Source organism: Rhea americana, unplaced genomic scaffold (assembly GCF_003343005.1).
Source record: "Rhea americana isolate MKP2758 unplaced genomic scaffold, rheAme1 scaffold_43, whole genome shotgun sequence".
Lineage (NCBI taxonomy): Eukaryota > Metazoa > Chordata > Aves > Rheiformes > Rheidae > Rhea > Rhea americana.
Genome location: NW_028186568.1, coordinates 1,243,134 through 1,261,485, shown reverse-complemented (window position 1 = coordinate 1,261,485; position 18,352 = coordinate 1,243,134).

Here is an 18,352-nt window from a genome sequence, read left to right as displayed (position 1 = left end):
TTGCTAAGTAAAGCTTGGCTGTATGTGCTCTCAAACACCAAGCACAGGAGGGCCTAACAGAAGCACCCTAGATGTGCATAGCCTTCAGTACCGTGTTTGAGGGGGCTGACGTTTCTTTTGAGACCTCAGAAATCCTGTTTACATTTGGTGCATGTTACAACACAAGATCAAGCAGCAGTAGATACACGGACAAAGTGCTCTGTTCTATCTGTCAAGCTTGTTGCCATTTATGCCAATACGAACGGGCATTTTCTAGCTCTTTGGAACTATCTACATTGTCATTGCAGAATACCAATGCAAACTCTGCATCTGCCTCAAATGACAGTGGGACACTCCTGGATGCTGGATCAGTGCTAGTCCCTGCAGTCCCCTGCATGCAGACAGGTGCCATTTGAGCCAGAGAACACTGTGAGACAGTTCAATTTACTAGTTATAGCCACTAGTATAGCCAAAGGGAACAAAGCAGAGCAGGTTTGTTTCCAAGCATGTTTTAAGCTCTCCCATGTTAAAAAAATATTCGTCTCTCTAGCTATTGCCCTGTCTTCCTCCTCCCTCTCATTTCTGAACTCACTACCCATTTACAGCTAGTCTAGAAYTCATCTACTCCAGTTCCATTTCAGACCTTCACTGACCAGTTTCTTGCAGTCAACAAGAACTACTCTTGCCRAAGTTTACAGTTAAGGGGAAATCAAGTATTCCACCCTAAACCAGTTTCAGCATCATCTTCTTGCAGTCATCCCTTGCTTTGGAACTCCATCCACTTGCCACTCAAACGTTCTTTAGCTCATACTTTCGAAATCATTTTCCACTCTTGCCTTCTGTGAACGGTTCCCCAGGACTCCACTGTTGATTTCCCTGTGCCTTTCTCAGCTTTCCTTTCCCAACCCCACCTCTGAGTATTCTCAGCCAAAAATGTATACCCCACTTTATGCAGACTATGACCATATCTGTCTTTCTTACAACTCTCACATACCTRTCAAAACTAAAACTTTAGTTCATCTCTCTGACCTCTTTTGAGGTAGTCACAAGATGAAACCATCACCTTAAACTTTAAAGGGCTACAGCAGAAGTCCTATTTTCCAGCCAAATTACTTTGTATGCCTTTTTCAATCACCAAGAACTCATCAGTCCCATCACCTGAATGTTAATTTCAACATTGACTTCATCTCGGTCTGTACATCTATTATTATTGCACGCATGTACCTGTTGAGTAGCTAGCTCTCATGTTTCTATCACCAAACTCCATTGTGAAATACAGACAAACCCTAAACCTTGCAAATTCTATTTGCAGAATTTCCYCCAAACAGGCCCATTCTTATCTACCCACATACTGAATATTATTGYCTGCGCAATCACCCTACCACATCAACAACCCCTTCCAAGGCTGTAACAAAAGCAATCTTAGCCTAATTAGACCTTGCTGTTGCAATCCTCTGTTTCTTAGCATGCTGTTTTGACCTTGCCACCTCTCCTTTTATGTCCCTCTTCTGTCTCTCTCTTACATGTTGTATCAAACATATACTGCTTCTTTTCACTTTCCCTTTCCAGACTTGTGATAGTCTGTCCTCCATCCTCTTATCTAATACTTACCTGATATTATCTAATTATCAAAATATCCATAGCCATGCTGCCATTTGTAATAGACTTTCAGTTAAGCACCTTCATGCTTTGTGCTTTTCCTCATGCTATCTCTCACCTCATTTTCCTCTTTCATCTACAAGAAGTTCCTTTGTTGTGACACCAACATGAATTTTGACAATGGGTAGGCAGTTCATGATCTGTGACTAGTGCCTTCTATGTGGAAGGATAAGCTGTTCCCCTATGTGTGTATATCTTGTCATCTCTTTAGACTATGTATTTCCTAAAGCAAAAAGCATTGGCTGTTGCCCAGTGTCAGTAGTGCCTCGTGGCACTACTGTAAGTAGCAAGTAAGAAAAATAGTAATTGCAAGAAAGAAAGAAAAAAATCAGAAACTGAAAATGTACCAAGTCACAGGGAAAGAAATAAAAAGTAGCCTAAGTCTTGCAGCTGAGCTTTTTATAGGAAGCAAGTAAAAGGAAAATGAAAAGGTAGCTCACAGAGTTAAATGCTACAAGAGCTAAATTTTTTGCAACCTTTCATACACCTGCACTTCCCCACATACATGCAGACTTGTAATCCGTGAAAAGCTAGGTCAGATCTAGCTCTACACTGAAACTTTTCAACCAGACCTGTCTCTAAAGGACTCCTTAAGAAAACACCAGAGTAAAGCCTTCATGATCTCTGCAGAACAGAAGATGGTGGTGTCATTGACATTTGCCTCCCAATTTTTTCTGATGATCAGAAAGCCAAGTGGTAGTGGAGAAAAAGAAAGGAAAGGAAATGTATAGGAAGAAAGGCAACTGACATTTAGCTTATATTTAACATAAGAAATTAAGAAACTCAAAGAGTTTTAGAAAACAAGATGAACTGTCTGACAGACCTGATCTGCAATTTTCAAGAGGTGTGCAAGCACCTCCCAAGCACAGACGGAGGTGTAAAAGCAGTTGAGCAGAGAGGCAGCACAGACTTTATTTTTGGATGCTGTCATATCCTTTTCCCTCAAGATACTCTCAACTAGCTTTAGGAAAGTGCCAAATACTGACAGTTCCCCACTAAATTCATAAAGAACTATTGTTAATCTTTACCACCTCCAAAGATCAGGTCCAGTGTGTCTCAAGCCAGGCATTTGAAAACAGAGACATCAAAAAGTCCCATGGAACTTTCAAAAATACTGCTTAAAATAAGGAAGGAAGGGAAGGGGGAAGACCAGAATCCAGCAGGTAATAAGCAGCAGTGACTGCACAACTCTTRCATTCAACCATGGTCTGTTCATGTTTTCAGCATTATCTGGGCCACGCTACATGGCTTCCTTTCTTTATTTGCTCTAGCAAGAAATGGTGCATGAAGGAAGAAAGTCAGGAAATACCTTATAAAATAGATAATGCAAAATAAGTGCAGAGGAAAGAAAGTGAAGAGGAAAGTACAGTGAGGTACTTCTAAGATCATACTGTTAGTATTGGACTGTGATGTTATCCACATCCAGGTAAGAGATTCAAGCAAGAAATTATTCTTTGACAGAGTAGTACCAGAAATGCTCTGATATTCATGCACCTTTAAGGATGTTCATTTTGTAAATGCAGCTGGAGCTCTATGGTTTTAACAGTCTTGACATCCTCTGTTCTGAAGTCAAATTTAAAGGCAGATAACAGAAAGCAGTTATGTTCATTTAAACATTCGTAGTAAATAGGAAGTTGCGAATCTGCACTATATGGTTTTATAGCATAAGCTATAGAGGGAAGTTAAGCTGATAAATCTTGAGTTAGAGTGAGTGCAGTAGAATGGTCTGGAAAGGATGAATTAGAAGAAAGAATTAGATATAATCCTTTACCATCTGTCTTTATTTTGCTAACCTGTCTGACAGGACAATACTGAAATGTGCAGTCATTTTTTATCTGCTTCATATAGCTGAGGAGCAGTTGCCATACAGACTAGAATTAAAATGCTTCCCAGTAACAGCCTGCTTTCCCATTGGTTGACCCCACTTTCCATTTGTTTTCTTAAAAAAAAAAATCCATTCAGCCATGGGCTACACCCTTCCCCTTCACTTGGACCAGAACCAGATAATGAAGCTTAAATAGATTTTACTGTTGGCTCTGCAGGTAAGTAAAGGGGCTATTAAAATGTACGAAATCCATGCTTCTCCAGCTCTCAGCCTGAAAAGCTTATTTAGGTCTGGAAGAAATAAAACAGTTGAGAAAATGTCCATGTTTTATCACATAGTTTCTCCATAGTAACAGCTTTTGGCTGTAGGTCTTCATCCAGGAAAGCATGTAAACAGGTGCTTAATTCTAAGCATATGCATAAGTATTTTGCTCCCTCTGGATTTTAGTGTACAGAAACTGGTAATGAACCAGATAAATGTATCTACTGTAGTAGGGAAAACACTCCATACCTTCTCCATACGTGAAAATCTACCAGCTGCAACCCCAGAAGATCTTGTTGTTTTTAAAAGCTTGGTGACAATACTGGAAGTACAGCCTTACTACAGGGAAGCTGATAAAAGAAACCCAAATATAATAAAATCAAACCAACACATCATTTCTTCACTTCAGGAGAAATCCAATTCTCACTTATTTCAGGGGGAATGGGTAAAAAATTCACTTTATTTTGGAAAAAAAGGAAGAAGGGAAGGAAGTGGAAGGAAGGGAGGAAGTGGAAGGAGGTGAGGTTCTGTTTTATTTCCTAGGTATTTTTCTTTGCAAATGTGAAAGTTTGCAAATTACTATCTTTTAAAAGGATGGCAGAATGTGGAAGTTCTTCCAGTAGTTCCTTGGCTTAAGAAAATATAGCATAGTTGAATAGCTTTTCAATAGCGAACTAAAGTTTATCTGGTATTCATTCTGTGGACATAAAGGTAGCCTGTTTTATACAGAAAAGCTATCTTTGATTTTTAAATGAGTGGAGAAATTATCCTGGCACTGGTTGAGAACAAGGTCATTTCCTTAATCCGAAGTTTGGAAATGAAGGCCGCAGTCCACTGCTGCCTTCTACTTCAACATTGATTTACATCAAAGTAAAGCAAGGGAAAACATGTTTAAAATACTCCTCTTTTTCAACCATTTAAATTTACCTGGCGCTGGTTTAACTAAGTCGCACGCTGTAGAGCAATAGTCAGTTGTATCCACGTGTAATTTTCACATTTTGTCTTGTACATTGGACTTGAAAAACTCCCTCCAAGTTTTATTTTGTTCCCCACTACTAAAAATAGGCACAAAACAGCTCATCAGTTTATCTGAGAATAGCAGCTTTGAAAGCAATAGGCAAGAAGATCTAGTGTTTTGAAAACAGCCCCTAATGCTGTTTCTCTTTAATGTTAATCTTTCTCTTTAATGGGGATAGCTAATCCTCCCTGTTTTCTTACATTCCCAGTGAATCTCTCAAAGTGGAAGCTTGCCAATTATGCTGCAAAACTTCTGACTCATTCCAATATAATTTAGGGTCTTCTTAATGGATTGCAGAATATCTTCAAAGTCAGAGGAAGGCTCTTAGTTTGATGCTGTAAAAGGCTTTCTGCAAAGTTACAATGTCTTTATGTTTTGTAATTTGTTTTAAAGATAATGAGATAAAAGGACAACCTCCTCCCCCAATCAGCTCATTTTTAGAAACACCTCACTTTTACAGTCTCATTATAAAGAAAGAGATTTTTTAATTATTTTTAAACTTGGCCACCATGGGTCCTTTTCCTGCCCTCTGTACAGGAATAGTAAGCAACAGGCATTTGTTATATTGTCATAGCATTTCTCCCTTGTTTCAGCCTTTAAATCTCCATCTTGTAAAAATGCTAGTAGTCTTTTACATGTCTGTGAGATCCTCCATTAGAGTCTATATGAAGAACTTCCTTGACAAAAACGTGTAAGCCCTCAAAGCACGCTGAGGTGTGTATCACCACACTTTACACTCAGGAAAATGTGCAACAGCAATAACTTGAAGACCAAAATAACTAGTCATCCATAGAAACACTTTAATGGGACCCACTATTAAGAAGCTGAATCATTTTCTGAAATTATGGCTCTCTTCCAGTAGCTGTCCAGAAACAGAGGCATCCAAATAACTATACGCCTCCAAGATTCTTTTCCTTAAGAGGTTTTCTCCACACCCCGCCACTACATCTAATGAGTACTCCTTTTTAATCAGTGTCTCATAATTCTTGAAGCTTCCCACAATGGAGGCATACCATTACATTGTAAAAAAGCTTTCTTCAGAAAAACACTTGAGATGGCCTTTTCTCAGAAGCGTTTAACCCTAGTGCCATACTGGTTTCCACAGAAATTAATGTATAAATAAATGCTGAGCAAAGCTGTTTCTCTGGAATTCTTGCAGTCTTTTTTAGCMTGTAACACATGATCACACTGGAGTTACGTTTGGAAGCCCAGTCTAGAGATCTCTAACAATTCTCCACCATTTATGCTTTTTAAAAAAACAGTATTTAGAGATCCTGCTGCAGATTATTTCTCACAAAAAACATGTTGAAAACAAAAGCCACAGAGAAATCTCAACTTCTGGTTAGCTCTGCAAGTAACTTCTAAGACGAGCTACAGTAAGAGTCTCAGTGTCATTACCAAGCCAAACTGCATGTTCTTCCTTTATCTTTCTGATAAGATGTCCTTACATGGCTAGTTAGAGAAATACAGAGATAAGGAGTAAATCAGAGGTGAGACAAAACTTATTTTTTATCAGTACAATATGCTTTTACTTTAGAAAGAAAAATAATCATAATATAAATTTTTATACTCATAACAACAGATCAAACCTTTCCTTTCTCTTAAAAAAATAGCCTCATATCTGGCAATAATTTTTGGTAAGATTTCATTACGGATTAGCAGTATTTATTAATTCTGCTATTCATTCAGGACATCATAGTATCAAAATATGCCTAAGAAATTAGGGAAAAGGAGAAGATTGAAATAAACATGTTCTTAAAAAAGAATCTCAGAATTTTGATTACTGCAATAACAAAGAAAATCCAGCAGATGGTAGAAGGAGACCACAATGTTGAAAGGAGTGTTCCTGACATTTTGTTCCAATTATGGCCATTAACCCTTAAAACAAGTTACTGTCTCGGTATTCATAATGCACTAAAAATAGGACCAGAATTGTTCAGACTATGCATTTTGTACTTAAAAAATAGGTGAAATAACATAAGGCTGATTTTGACTACTGTTGCAAATATTTAAAGTGCGAGGCTTAGGCTTCATTTTAAAGCCAATTGACATTGTAACAGTAAAAAAATCCCATGAACTAATAAAAGTGATGATGGCTGCTTCAATTTTGTGTCAATGGTTGTTGGAGGAGTGTATTTTATTTGTCTTTTTTCTTTTTTTGTTGTTTTGCAAGCATTTGGAGTTACAGTTCAAGTGAGCAGCTGAAGATCATATCTGCACAACCCAAAGATACAGCAAGAAGGAAAGACGTTACACTTCCCAGGCCGCACTGAGTGACAAGACCCTGCAGAGCTTCCATATCTCCAGCAGCTTCCTGTCATGGGTAGTGAAGACCTAGAATCCAGGAATGTGTCTACTCTAATTCTAAGAAATATGCATTTAAGGGGGGCTGACATTTTGTTTTATCTGGTTCATTCTTTAAATGTTATCTCTAATTTCTGTGTCTTGCTTACGTCATGTAAAGACAGACATTAAACATCTGAGAGACGACCAAGATCAGAGGCATCTAGATTTTTTTTTGTGTAAAAGTTTGTTCTATACTATTATAAAAAACAGTATCAGTGCAGGTATTACTTTAATTTTGGTGGCACTTTCAGTAATCAGAATAGACTTCAGAAATATCAGAACAGAAATGTAGGCAGGGGCACTCCTCTTTGCAGTGTTCTGGGAAAGCACTAGATAATGAGGTTTGTCTGAGGTGTTCCTATGTCTCACCTCTTCCCGCCCACTGGGTTGGCCCCATGGTTGGCCATCCCACAAGCATCCCAAGTGCTCCTTGGCCTTAGCAGAAGGCCCATAAAAACACATTCGTCAAACAGCTTTCAAACAACTGAGATTATTTTACTACAGCAGGCTGAAAATAAAACTGATGGGAGCTTAGGCCATTTTTTGGTTTGTTGACCTCGTAGCGTCTCTCCATCAGAGGCGTGCACCTCTTGCTGCAGGGCTCTAAGTGGGCTGACGGTGGTTGSTCCCTTTTGCAGACCAGTTGGAAATAGCCAGGGGACTCCCACTGCTCTGGCACGGAAGGCTTGGCATCAGGACACGGTCTTCTGCAGTCTTCCAAAACGAGCAGCAGTTCTTCAGTCAGGCCTGAAGTGCAGCCCCATAAAAGGATATATTTATAAGGCGCTCTTCCAGGGGCTTCCAAGACATATTGCCGACACATCCGTCATTCATTCCGCCTGTTGCAGTTGGCAGGGGAAACCAGCTCGTGACCTCAGTGCAGCCAGATGCATGGGGCTATGCTGCTGCCCACCCCACTCATGCTCCCGGCCCAGCCTGCTGGCTCCCTGCTACCTGGGCGTTAATGTCTGAGCGCTGCAGGCTTTACCCCTTCCTCTGTGCCTCCTGTCTTTCTCACCAGACACTTCCCAAAGTGACATTATCGTGTACCTAAGTATCTATGTCTATGACAAGTCCCAGTTGGGCCCTTCAGTTTTGTAACTTTCCTTCTGTCGCATTCAAGACAGCAGAACTCAACACGAATAACATAACCTGCTTACACCTATAATGGGCCATTACATACCCTTAACATCTGCCTCATTATATAGATAATGTACCACTTTTCTTTTTTTTTCTGACYCTTAACTTCTTTCGGGAGCAAAGATACTTTCCTCTGTGTCTGAAGGGGCTGTTCTTTCGTGCATGAGTACTGTACTGTCTCTTGTGTATACCTGGAAGGGGCTTGGTGTTGGAGTGAGTGTATCATTCACTTGTGATTACAGACAACTATCTTCTGGTTGAGTTTTTCAGCAGTGTGTTTTCTATTCCTATACTCACTGCTCTTTTTCTTCTGCTTCGATCTGTGCCCTGCCAATCAGCTCTCAGCAGAGTGCGTAAGTCACTGCTGTATGTCTTCTGTTCACAGCAGATTAATGTATTTGAGGTTTCACTGAAATGCATATTTACAAATGCTGTATTACACGAGCAAGGGCTGATCTGCTCAAGAAAATAGTTTGTGTCCCAGAATATGATCTGTCCAGTTTTGATATAAATACCTTCTCCTGGTGGTAGTTCTGGGAGGTCTTTATTTTATCATTCGTGGGAGGCTTTGGCTTTCATACATGTCTTCTGGTTGTGATTCCTTTCATCGCTGCTAGTCACATGAATGATACCACTGCTCTAGGAATCAGGAGGTGTGAGCAGATAGAGGTGGGCTTTCCGTGAGATCGTTTCTCCATTCGAGAACAGTTATGCTGTGTATTTTCCATGTGTTCTTTGGCATTAGCAAAATTTTAGGAATTTTAAGTGCTAATTTGGCTTTGCCATTTGGTGGCGATACTGTGGTGATGATTGAAGTGAATGAATTTGGGGATGAATTACAAGCAAACAGATCTGTGTTCCCACAGCATGGGATATTCTGCCTGCTAAAGTGCTTCACTGCTTTAAAGTCATTCACTGCCCAGAAGTCTAACAATAACCAGATTTTGGGAGGCRGCATTTCTGTTCTCCCCACAGACAGTGGGGAGGCTGTGTGTTTCTACTGCTTCTTTTGCTGGTTRGCCCACACATTCCACAACTGACCATCCGATGCGGGATACTCTCTGTCACATTAGGTCAGGATAGATATCACTGGCTTTCTATATCCACACTGCAGTTCCCGAGATGGGCTGGGGAATTCACAAGAAAGCTTCCATTCCCTGCAAACTGTTTTCCTGTACGCTCAACCTGCCTTGATAGTTGCAATATTCTTGAAAGGCAGTGGGGACATTTTCCCCTGCTTTCTGTCCATTCCAATATAAAAATCTAGGCGAGCATATCATTTATTTTCAGATCTCTTCAAGGATTTGAAGAGGTGAACTTGGCTTGGCTGAGGCTTTCTATGCCTTTGCATCGTGTCTGTCAGATTCACATTCAGCTACCRTATTTCTGGGCTGGGAGCAGCGGCAGCTATGTCTATGACAGCCTTTTTYTTGGTTTTGAATACTCAAAATACAGTGTAGATGCTTCAGAGGAATGTGCTGAAGATGATGTGGTGCTGTCAGCATCAATTTTAAAGTAGTTTCCTATTCATTACACCCTCTGTTTGTAAAGATTATTGAAAGATGTAGCTTTTCAGTTTGGGTGTATCTCTCTTCTGCTAAAGATGCTAAAATTGAGGTAAAGATTAGCAAGTGGAAYGCGTCTTTTTCTAAGGGGTAACACTCTTCATTAGCAACATGTTACATATCTGCCGTTTTGTTAAAGGTGGGATAATCTGTCAGCTGCTCTTCCACATGTGTGATAGCTGCATCCTGTGAAGATACCAATTGCTTACACTGCATCTTTGTCTGGTAGCTATATCAATGGTTTGCATGTATGTGAAAAATGTTGGATACTCTCAGTAACATTAGGAAGAAATTTTGTCAGAGAAGTTATAAATCCCAGTAGACTCTGAATGGACTGTGTGTATTTAAGAGCAGGAATCTGTTGTRTTGCTCTAGTTTGCTGAGGTCAAGCCTAGCCCTTGGGAGATCAACAGATGTCTCATGCAAGGCACTGCAAACTAGCCCAACACCATTATGGTTTTATTCAACTTCAGATCTATTCCCTGACTATTTCTAACTGACAGATGAGGATGGGAGCAAGATATATCACAGCTTCTGCCACATGATCTCTTCCTCCATCCCCTGAACATCAGCAGCCATTACACTGATCCCTCAGCATCCTTTTAATACATCTTGCTGACAGTGCTGATGCTCTCTCACCTCAGGGCTGATCCCAGTGGCATTCTCAACCATCTGCATCTGCACTTTTCCTGGATATGGTGAAGTATTTGCTTTCCATATCCAACAGTTCTTATCAGTATCCCATGTACCATGTATATATTTGTTCTTGCCAAGCTGGGTATTTTCTCAGTTACAGGCATTCAGTTGAACACATTTTTTTTTTGCTTGTTAAAGCTACCTCAGCCTTTGAAAAGAGGTAGCCTGTCTGGCTTCTCAGCAGCAGACATGCTGCTTACGTGACTTGTGGCAGCCCCACGACATTAGCAAAGATGCCTCCCTTTTCCATTCCCTCTACTTCTCCAATTATTTTTTCCTTTAATGCTCTAGTTACTCCTGGAGGTAGGAGTTGTAAAGATGGAAACAGATGAAGGCACTTATATGCCTGGAAGACATTCTCCCCTTCAAACACCTCTTCATATGCCTCCTAACAACTTCATTGCAGGCATGCTAGTGAATATTGCCAGCTCAGCATTTTATTTTTAATTTGTTCTGCTTGCACTGACTGTGTGAATTGTTTGCCTGAAACTTAGTGCCGCTGTGTGTTGATGAATTCGCTGGGTGTAGCTGAAAACAGAGGATTTGATTTTGCTTGCAACGCTGAAATATCACCACTTCCAAGGMATATGGGTTGCAATTTACTCTGCCTAATGACACTAGGACATTGAATTGCTTTAATTCAGCTTTGTGCAGTTATAATTCCCTTTCCCTCTCTAGCATAGTTCTCCGGAAGCCTTTGCAGCCTAGCACATTTAGTAATGTCCTCCTGTCTCCCTAGCATTCACTCTCCTGACTGTTGGAGTGCTGCTGCACACAGCTCAGAGCTTTATTTTTGCCCTTTTGCACCATATTAACGTCATCACTCTGCAAACTTTCCTATCCTCTGCACATTTTTCTCACAGCACCAAAGGTCTTCCCTCACATTCTCTGCTTCAGATTTATGCATTTGCTTTTGATGTTATTTTATGCATCTCAGTTCTACCTTCTGAGCTAGTTAAGTCCACTCTGCTTATGCTCTGCTTCTGGATGGCTGCTTTTGCAGCAGCTTTGGACACACCTGTAGTTTAGTAGCAGTGAGGACAGCTGTTCTTTCAGCAGTCTCTTTGCAGCCTCTTTTTTCCCACTTACGAATCTACCACTAATTACTTCAGGTTTTTAAGACTTCATACTCACATGAGTCAGCCATTTTCTGCACAGTTTGGCAGCATACCAGTCTATTGTTTCTCCAGATTCTTGATTACACAACTGTGGGGCAGATACTTCCGTATGTGTCATTTTTCTGAAGACTGGAAATGCTTCTGAGACATTGCTAAGATTTTATGTGGGGTTCTTCCAGTCTGCAGTTGGTATATATCCAGATGCAGCAGGAGCACGTGGGAACCATCACCCATTACAGCCAACAGTGTGAATGAGCTTATTTTGGCTTCCTGTTTACCCAGCCCCATGGCAATGTCTTGGATTTCCCATGGGACTTTAAAGAACAGCTAACAGAGCTATTGCTAATACTTCCTTTTCATTTTTCTGCAGCTTTGAGATAGGAATCTGGTGTGGACCCATGAGGTCCTCTCTGTATCTGTGGTTTGAGGAGCTATGGGATTATCTCTCTTTTTTTTTTTTTTTTTTTTTTTTTTTCAGTCTTCGTAGTCTTCGTAGCTGCCCTTGACAAATGCCAGATTAATCTCTTTTGCCATCATATTAAATGTCAAGGCAGAAGAAGAGAGAGACGAACACTGCCGTGTTCAAGCTTTATTCTTACCTCTGCATTTACCACCATCTTTCCTAAAACACTTCTGGGTGTGAGACGTACCTTCATGCCTGTCCACTACATTATATATAAGCATAAAGTCCTACATTTTAGCTGGCCCTCATTCTGCAGACAGGCCCTGGTTTCCAGTCTCCAGGCCACTGATCGTGCTTCTATGCAGCCCCTGTCTCTCTAAGAAGGGAACTTTGAACTTTTTATCTTGCATACTAGAAATTACAGAGCCCTCTTTGAGTTAGTCATTGGCATGGTAACAGCAGTGTCCCAGCAGCATAGCATTCAAAGCACAGCTGATTTGGAGTGAAGGAAAGATGCCTATTAATTAAATAGCAGATTCATTTCTGTGTCTCAGATAGGGTCAGGTGAATCCTGACCTATGTCTTGAGGTACCTTCACTGACTGTTTCTGTTTCTCCTGAGCTCCCAYGCTCACTTTCTGAAGCTAAGGTTGGCAAGGCATTGGAGCTGGGCAGGGTGGAGTGCACAGCTCAATTTCTCTACCCAACACAGTCCTGTGCCTTGTGCAGAGAATCAGGACGCCAACACTGGCAGCTGGTTGCTAGCTTTTCCCCWTTGTCTCCTTTTCTGGGTGTGCTACAGTGGTAAGGAGCTCCCCTACTTTTAAGCAGAGCTATCTTCTCTTCTAGAGCTCCCACAGCCCATCCCAGAGAGCAACTGTCTGCTCTTCCTTTGTGGTGCTCCAGGTGGTTAGGGCAGACACTAAAGAAGCAAGCAGGGAAGGGTTGCTGTAATGGAGACTGTGGATTTTGTGCAGGAGTCAAAGCAAGAGACAGCTGTGCAACCTGAAGATGATCAGAAGATAAAATGGCAAGGGCTGAATTTTTAAAGAGATTCTTATACTGATTAGAAGCCTGAAATTTTCCTGGCTTGCCCTGCCCCTGAAATTCAGATAAAATCATGCACTGAGTTATTCCTACAGAAGGAACTGGAAACTGAACCGGTCAGATTATCAGCTAGAATAAGTCCACTAACTTCAAGGGAGCTGCTCCCTCTGTCATCAGAGAATCTGGCCCCATGACTGTGAGCTGTAGATTTTCCACATGGCTGTTTCCCTGGGACTTACATCATCCCCGTGCACAACAAGAGACATCCAAGGTCCCAGTGTAGGAAAAATTTAAAAGCAGCAACGCAGGAGACCCAATAAAAGCCCAAGTTCAGGCTGTGCCTCCACTATACCACCTGGTTTAGTAAGCTCTTGGAGCAGTATCTTCCCACAAACCCCACGTGATTGGTGCAGGATCTCAGTGCTGAGCTTTAACTCACACCAGAAGTGGGGGAAGTCATGGCCCCACAGAGCAGCTGGGCCATAGCTTGGCTGCTAGCTAGCTCCCACCCTAGCTACAAAGCGACACAAAGGAGCAGGATACAGATAAAGAATGCCTTAAAAGTATTTATTTCCCTTATCCCTGTCTCCTGATCTGCTGTTCATTAATATAAAAAGACATATTCTGTATCTCAGCCTTAAGGTGAGAACCTGAGTCATAAAATAACATGTAGGGTTTCTAGGACAAGTAATGCCAAATGGAAATAAGTTTTAGAAATTCTGCCTGAAATCCCCAAAGCATGACATTCACCCCTGGGCAGAGAGCCTACAGATGGTTCTGTGCATCAATTAATAGGTGTTAAGTCACACATTCAGCCTCATGCGGGCTGCTCCATCAGTGAGATTCAACTAAAAATCATAGTTAGGAAGAAGAATTTCAGTGCTGTTATGAAGAAGAATGATGATTACCTAATACACTTCTCTTTGCAAAGGCATGAATTCAGTGATTTACTAGTTCCTTCCTATTACTGACTACTGTGATCTTATATGCTGTATATCATATTAACAAAATAAAAGCTTTCCCCACCTCCTGCTGTTCACCCTGAGCCTTTTTATGAGGGCTGAAGTTCTAAACTATTTGTTTAAAACTTGTCTAGATAGTAGAGAGATAGCAGAGAAAAAAAAAGTCTTAAAAATGAGCCACTAATTATTAATGTGCATGCTTTTCACATCCATCTCCTACTAACTATCTCAGTGGAATGATTCAGTTGAACATCGCCTTGTGAGAAGATCCATTCATCATACTTCTTTAATTTTTTATCCATTTGTAAAGCATCCCAAAATCTAGCCAGCAATAAAACAGGAAAGAAATTGCCCAAGGCATCCTTTTAAAGAAGCAGTATGGGCTGGATTCTGTTCTGCCAGAGATCAGTCTAAATCAGTAGTTATTCCATGATGTCAGTGAAACTGAACTGCTGAAATGCAGAGGAGAATCTGGCCCCATGATCTAATTCCATGATGAAATTGCTAGTGTAAATAATGACTGTTGCTATTCAGCTCTTTTTTCCCCCTAAAGTGCTTTAATGAATAATGAATTTTATGAATAAGCTTTAATGAATGACTGAATACATTTTAATGGCTAAACTAATAAGATCGTAAGTTAGAACACTTTCCTTCACACTTTCCTCTCCTCCTATATCCCCACTGCCTTCCTTTGCTTCCTTGAAACAGAACTGCCCTTTTTAAACTACCCATAAATCACACAGACAATTACCACATCCTGACGTACTGCAAAAGTGGCAGTTTATAATTCCAGGAAAGGACATTCCATGTTTGCTTTAAACATATAACTTATGTTTCAAAATGTAAGTGTTCAAACAGAACAAAGTTGTAAGCATTTATTCCTTCATTTTTTCCCTGAGATTAAAAATCCATTCATTTCAATCAAATAATTCAGTGGAGGGCTGTAAAATAAATGACATAATTAGCCACTTAATATAGTGCATATGGAATCTTAATTCCAGCTGAAAATCAGAGAGACTTTTCTGAGGCTGTTCTCCGGAAAAAAAAAAAAAAAAAAAAAGTATTTGAAGACAGCTAATATTTTTCATTTTAGTGCTGCTTTTCATGTCTGGATTCCCTACTGCTCTAAGCGTTAATGAATGAAACTTCTTGACTTCCATGGGAAGGTAGCATATATGTCATTACAGATGGAGGAAGTCAGGAACATAGTGAGACTAAGGAGCCAATTTTGCCAGGTTACATTGCTATCATAAGGAACTGACTGTCTACTCTTCTTAAGTACAATTAGAGCCAGTCTGGAGTTCAGTTCTTCTGAAATTCTTTCTAAGTGGCTCAAGTCAACAAAAAATGGAGGCACATCCAATCAGTCAGTAGTTCTGGAAATACTAAGTCATACAACCGAAGTTATATGAATAAGGTGTACCTGATCCAGCAGCAGTTTTCACCAGCACCTGCTGGCCAAAGCAATGGGATGTTATGTGTGGGGCTTAAAAAATAATCGAGATAGATAAACAAAACACCTCTTACAGGAGAGCTAGAAGGCACCTAGGCAGTTTGCTATCTGATATACTTGACTGTCTTTGTAACCAGTCCATCCTGTCTAATCCTGCTCGCCCCCCATTTCTATTCTGCTTATACTGACGTACTCTGCAGGCTTTTAACAATGTTATTGAGTCAGGTAACACTAAAAGATGATCCATTAGCCAGGTAGGTTAAATAAGGGACACAAAACAGCAGATAATAGCCAAAGGATAGGGAATGAGAACAAGTCAACATTACTCAAGGGGTTAGCAAGATGTTCCAAAGTATAATCTCAGTGTTCATTTAGTTAGGTAAACATACAGTCAACCCCCATTTGCCCAAGCCTTGATTACATAAAGTAATCATTTCTCAGGAAAAAGGCCACATTTCACCAGTGTGGATCATTGCAATGAAATATTATTCCCCAACACACCCTCTTCCCAGCTTTTGGTAGCAACTTCATTTACCCACATTGGYTTTACTTCCCATCCATTTCTTTCTTGCCATTATCACAGGGGACGCTGCAGAAAGTGCAATGCTTGTTGTAAAAAAAGGCCCAAGAAAACGATGGACAAACTATATTAAAAAAATATAGCTTTAAAGTGTTGACATCCCCTTGCATTGGTCTGCACTCCAGATTACCTCAGCTGTACTCTTTTCTTTGCATGTGTGTGTGTACATGTGTGCGCGTGCATGCATGTACCAAACAGCTATATTAAAAACATGCTTACAGGTATAGTTCTGTCTTTTTTTATATATCTCTTTATGCAAGGACTGAACTGATCTTTGTAAGCCTGATCTGCTCTTTATATTTTGGCTTGCACATGGAAGGTTTTGTCTTTCCTGGTGTCCTGTTTCGTTCTGAATGAGAAGGTGAAGAGGAACTCTGATTCAGACTCATGGAAACCTTTGAGGGTTCCCTCATACTGCATTATGTCAATCAATCACATGCCCTTTACTGGCTGTGTAACTCCAGTCACTGAACGTTGTTCCCTGGACAGCCTAATCTGGCACATCTAGACGCTGGGGAAAAATTTTAAACTGAACTCGCTCAGCAAAGCAGCAGCAGGTCTTTGCAGATATAAGGAGCATCTAAACTCTTAACAGTTCCTGGCACCACTTAAAGAGTTGTCTGCGTTGAACAGATGGAACACAGCATCCTACATCACTAGTAGCACATTCAAGATGGAAGATGTGCACCTAAATGTTGAGATTTTCTTCCATGCCCCAATAAAAATCAGCAGAGTTGTTGGCTTTCCAGGGGAGAGGTACAAGCCTTGCAACACCACTGGAAGCCCCTTTCCAGGGCACTTGTGCAGTAACTTAGGCCAGCAGTTTAGAGAGTCACATGCCAGTCTCACTGTGATTGCTACACAAGATTGATTGGGAAACAGGAGGGAACAGTCCTGTTTTTCCAGTATTCAAGCTCTTGGCCTCTTGGGGACTTGGTGCTGAGGCAAAAGCCACTGCTCTGATCTTTTGTGTAACCACACTGCTGACCTTGCACTCAGGCTCTCTGTTAACCTCTCAAGCCCCTCAGCATTTCACATGGCAGCTCTCCAGTACAGTCTTCAGCTGTTAATCATCAGACATCATTGTACTGAAATTTAAATACAAACATTTTATTTTTAGGTATTTATAAGGTCCTATTACAACATGCCTGGCCTCATATAACAATCAATAAAACGCCCAGCGAAAGCCTGCACACAATTAAATAGACTCACTACAGAGTTAAACTGTACAAGACCTCCAMAATCATCCTTTCTGACCAAAGCCTGAGCCAACACAGAGTGTGGCATCACACTCTGACAGCGTATTTAGAAGCAAATGTAAGACCGGCCACCAATGCCTGGCAGTGTTGGAGATGCAATATTATCAAGACTCATTAAATGCATCTCAGAGTGCTTTGCTTCCATGCACCACTTTTTATTCCCTTTAATTATTTGATAGCTTTTGCCATATTAAACAACCCTCCCACCTTGAAATGAGAATAACTGTCCTTTTAAAGCTCACACAGCTTGCTCTCCCATGTCTGTCACACACTGTGCCACTGCACATCTGTATTGCCCCTGTTTTCTTTGTGCATGCCCTTTTCTGCTGAGGGATCACCTTGACAGGATGGTCCACCCAGCTGCTGGTGAGCAGCCATAGTGGCATCTTTCCAAGAGAAAAAACTGATGAGCCATCACCTTTCCCCAGCCAACATCAGCAGGGCCCTGGCTCGACTGCTGTCTTGGAAATGCTCTGCTCAGATGGAAAATCCCATTTGGAGAACACTCTCCAAAGTGCAAGTATCTTAAGGATATTAGTGGGCAAAAATAAATGGATGAGTCTATCTCCTCACTAACTTGACTTCAGGCCTAGTTATTCCTGCTCTGCTTATTGCAGTAGCTTACCACTGTCAACAGGAGGATTTATCAAGGCAGCCAAGAGCTGAATGACTCAGCATGGTTGGACCTTAAAGATTCCTTTCTGTCCATGTACATACAGAAATCCGCACAGAAGATGGCATTACCAGCAGTCAGGCTCAAACTGCAGCAGAGGGCAGCTCTGCCTGCCGTGCCAGGTAACACTCCCCAGCCCACTCTATGAGGTACAAGACACATGCAACCTGTCAACGTCAAGCTTTAACATGTTTTCCTGCAGTATTAAATCTTGAACTATCAGGCATGCTTGCCACTTTTGCACTACATTTATACCCTCCACGTTACATACCCTCAGCAATCTCCTAATCTCCCTCTTCAAGAGGTCAGCAAAATAGAGATTAATTAAAAAAAAATGTGGAGGGTCTTGCTTCTCATAATGGCAGGTGT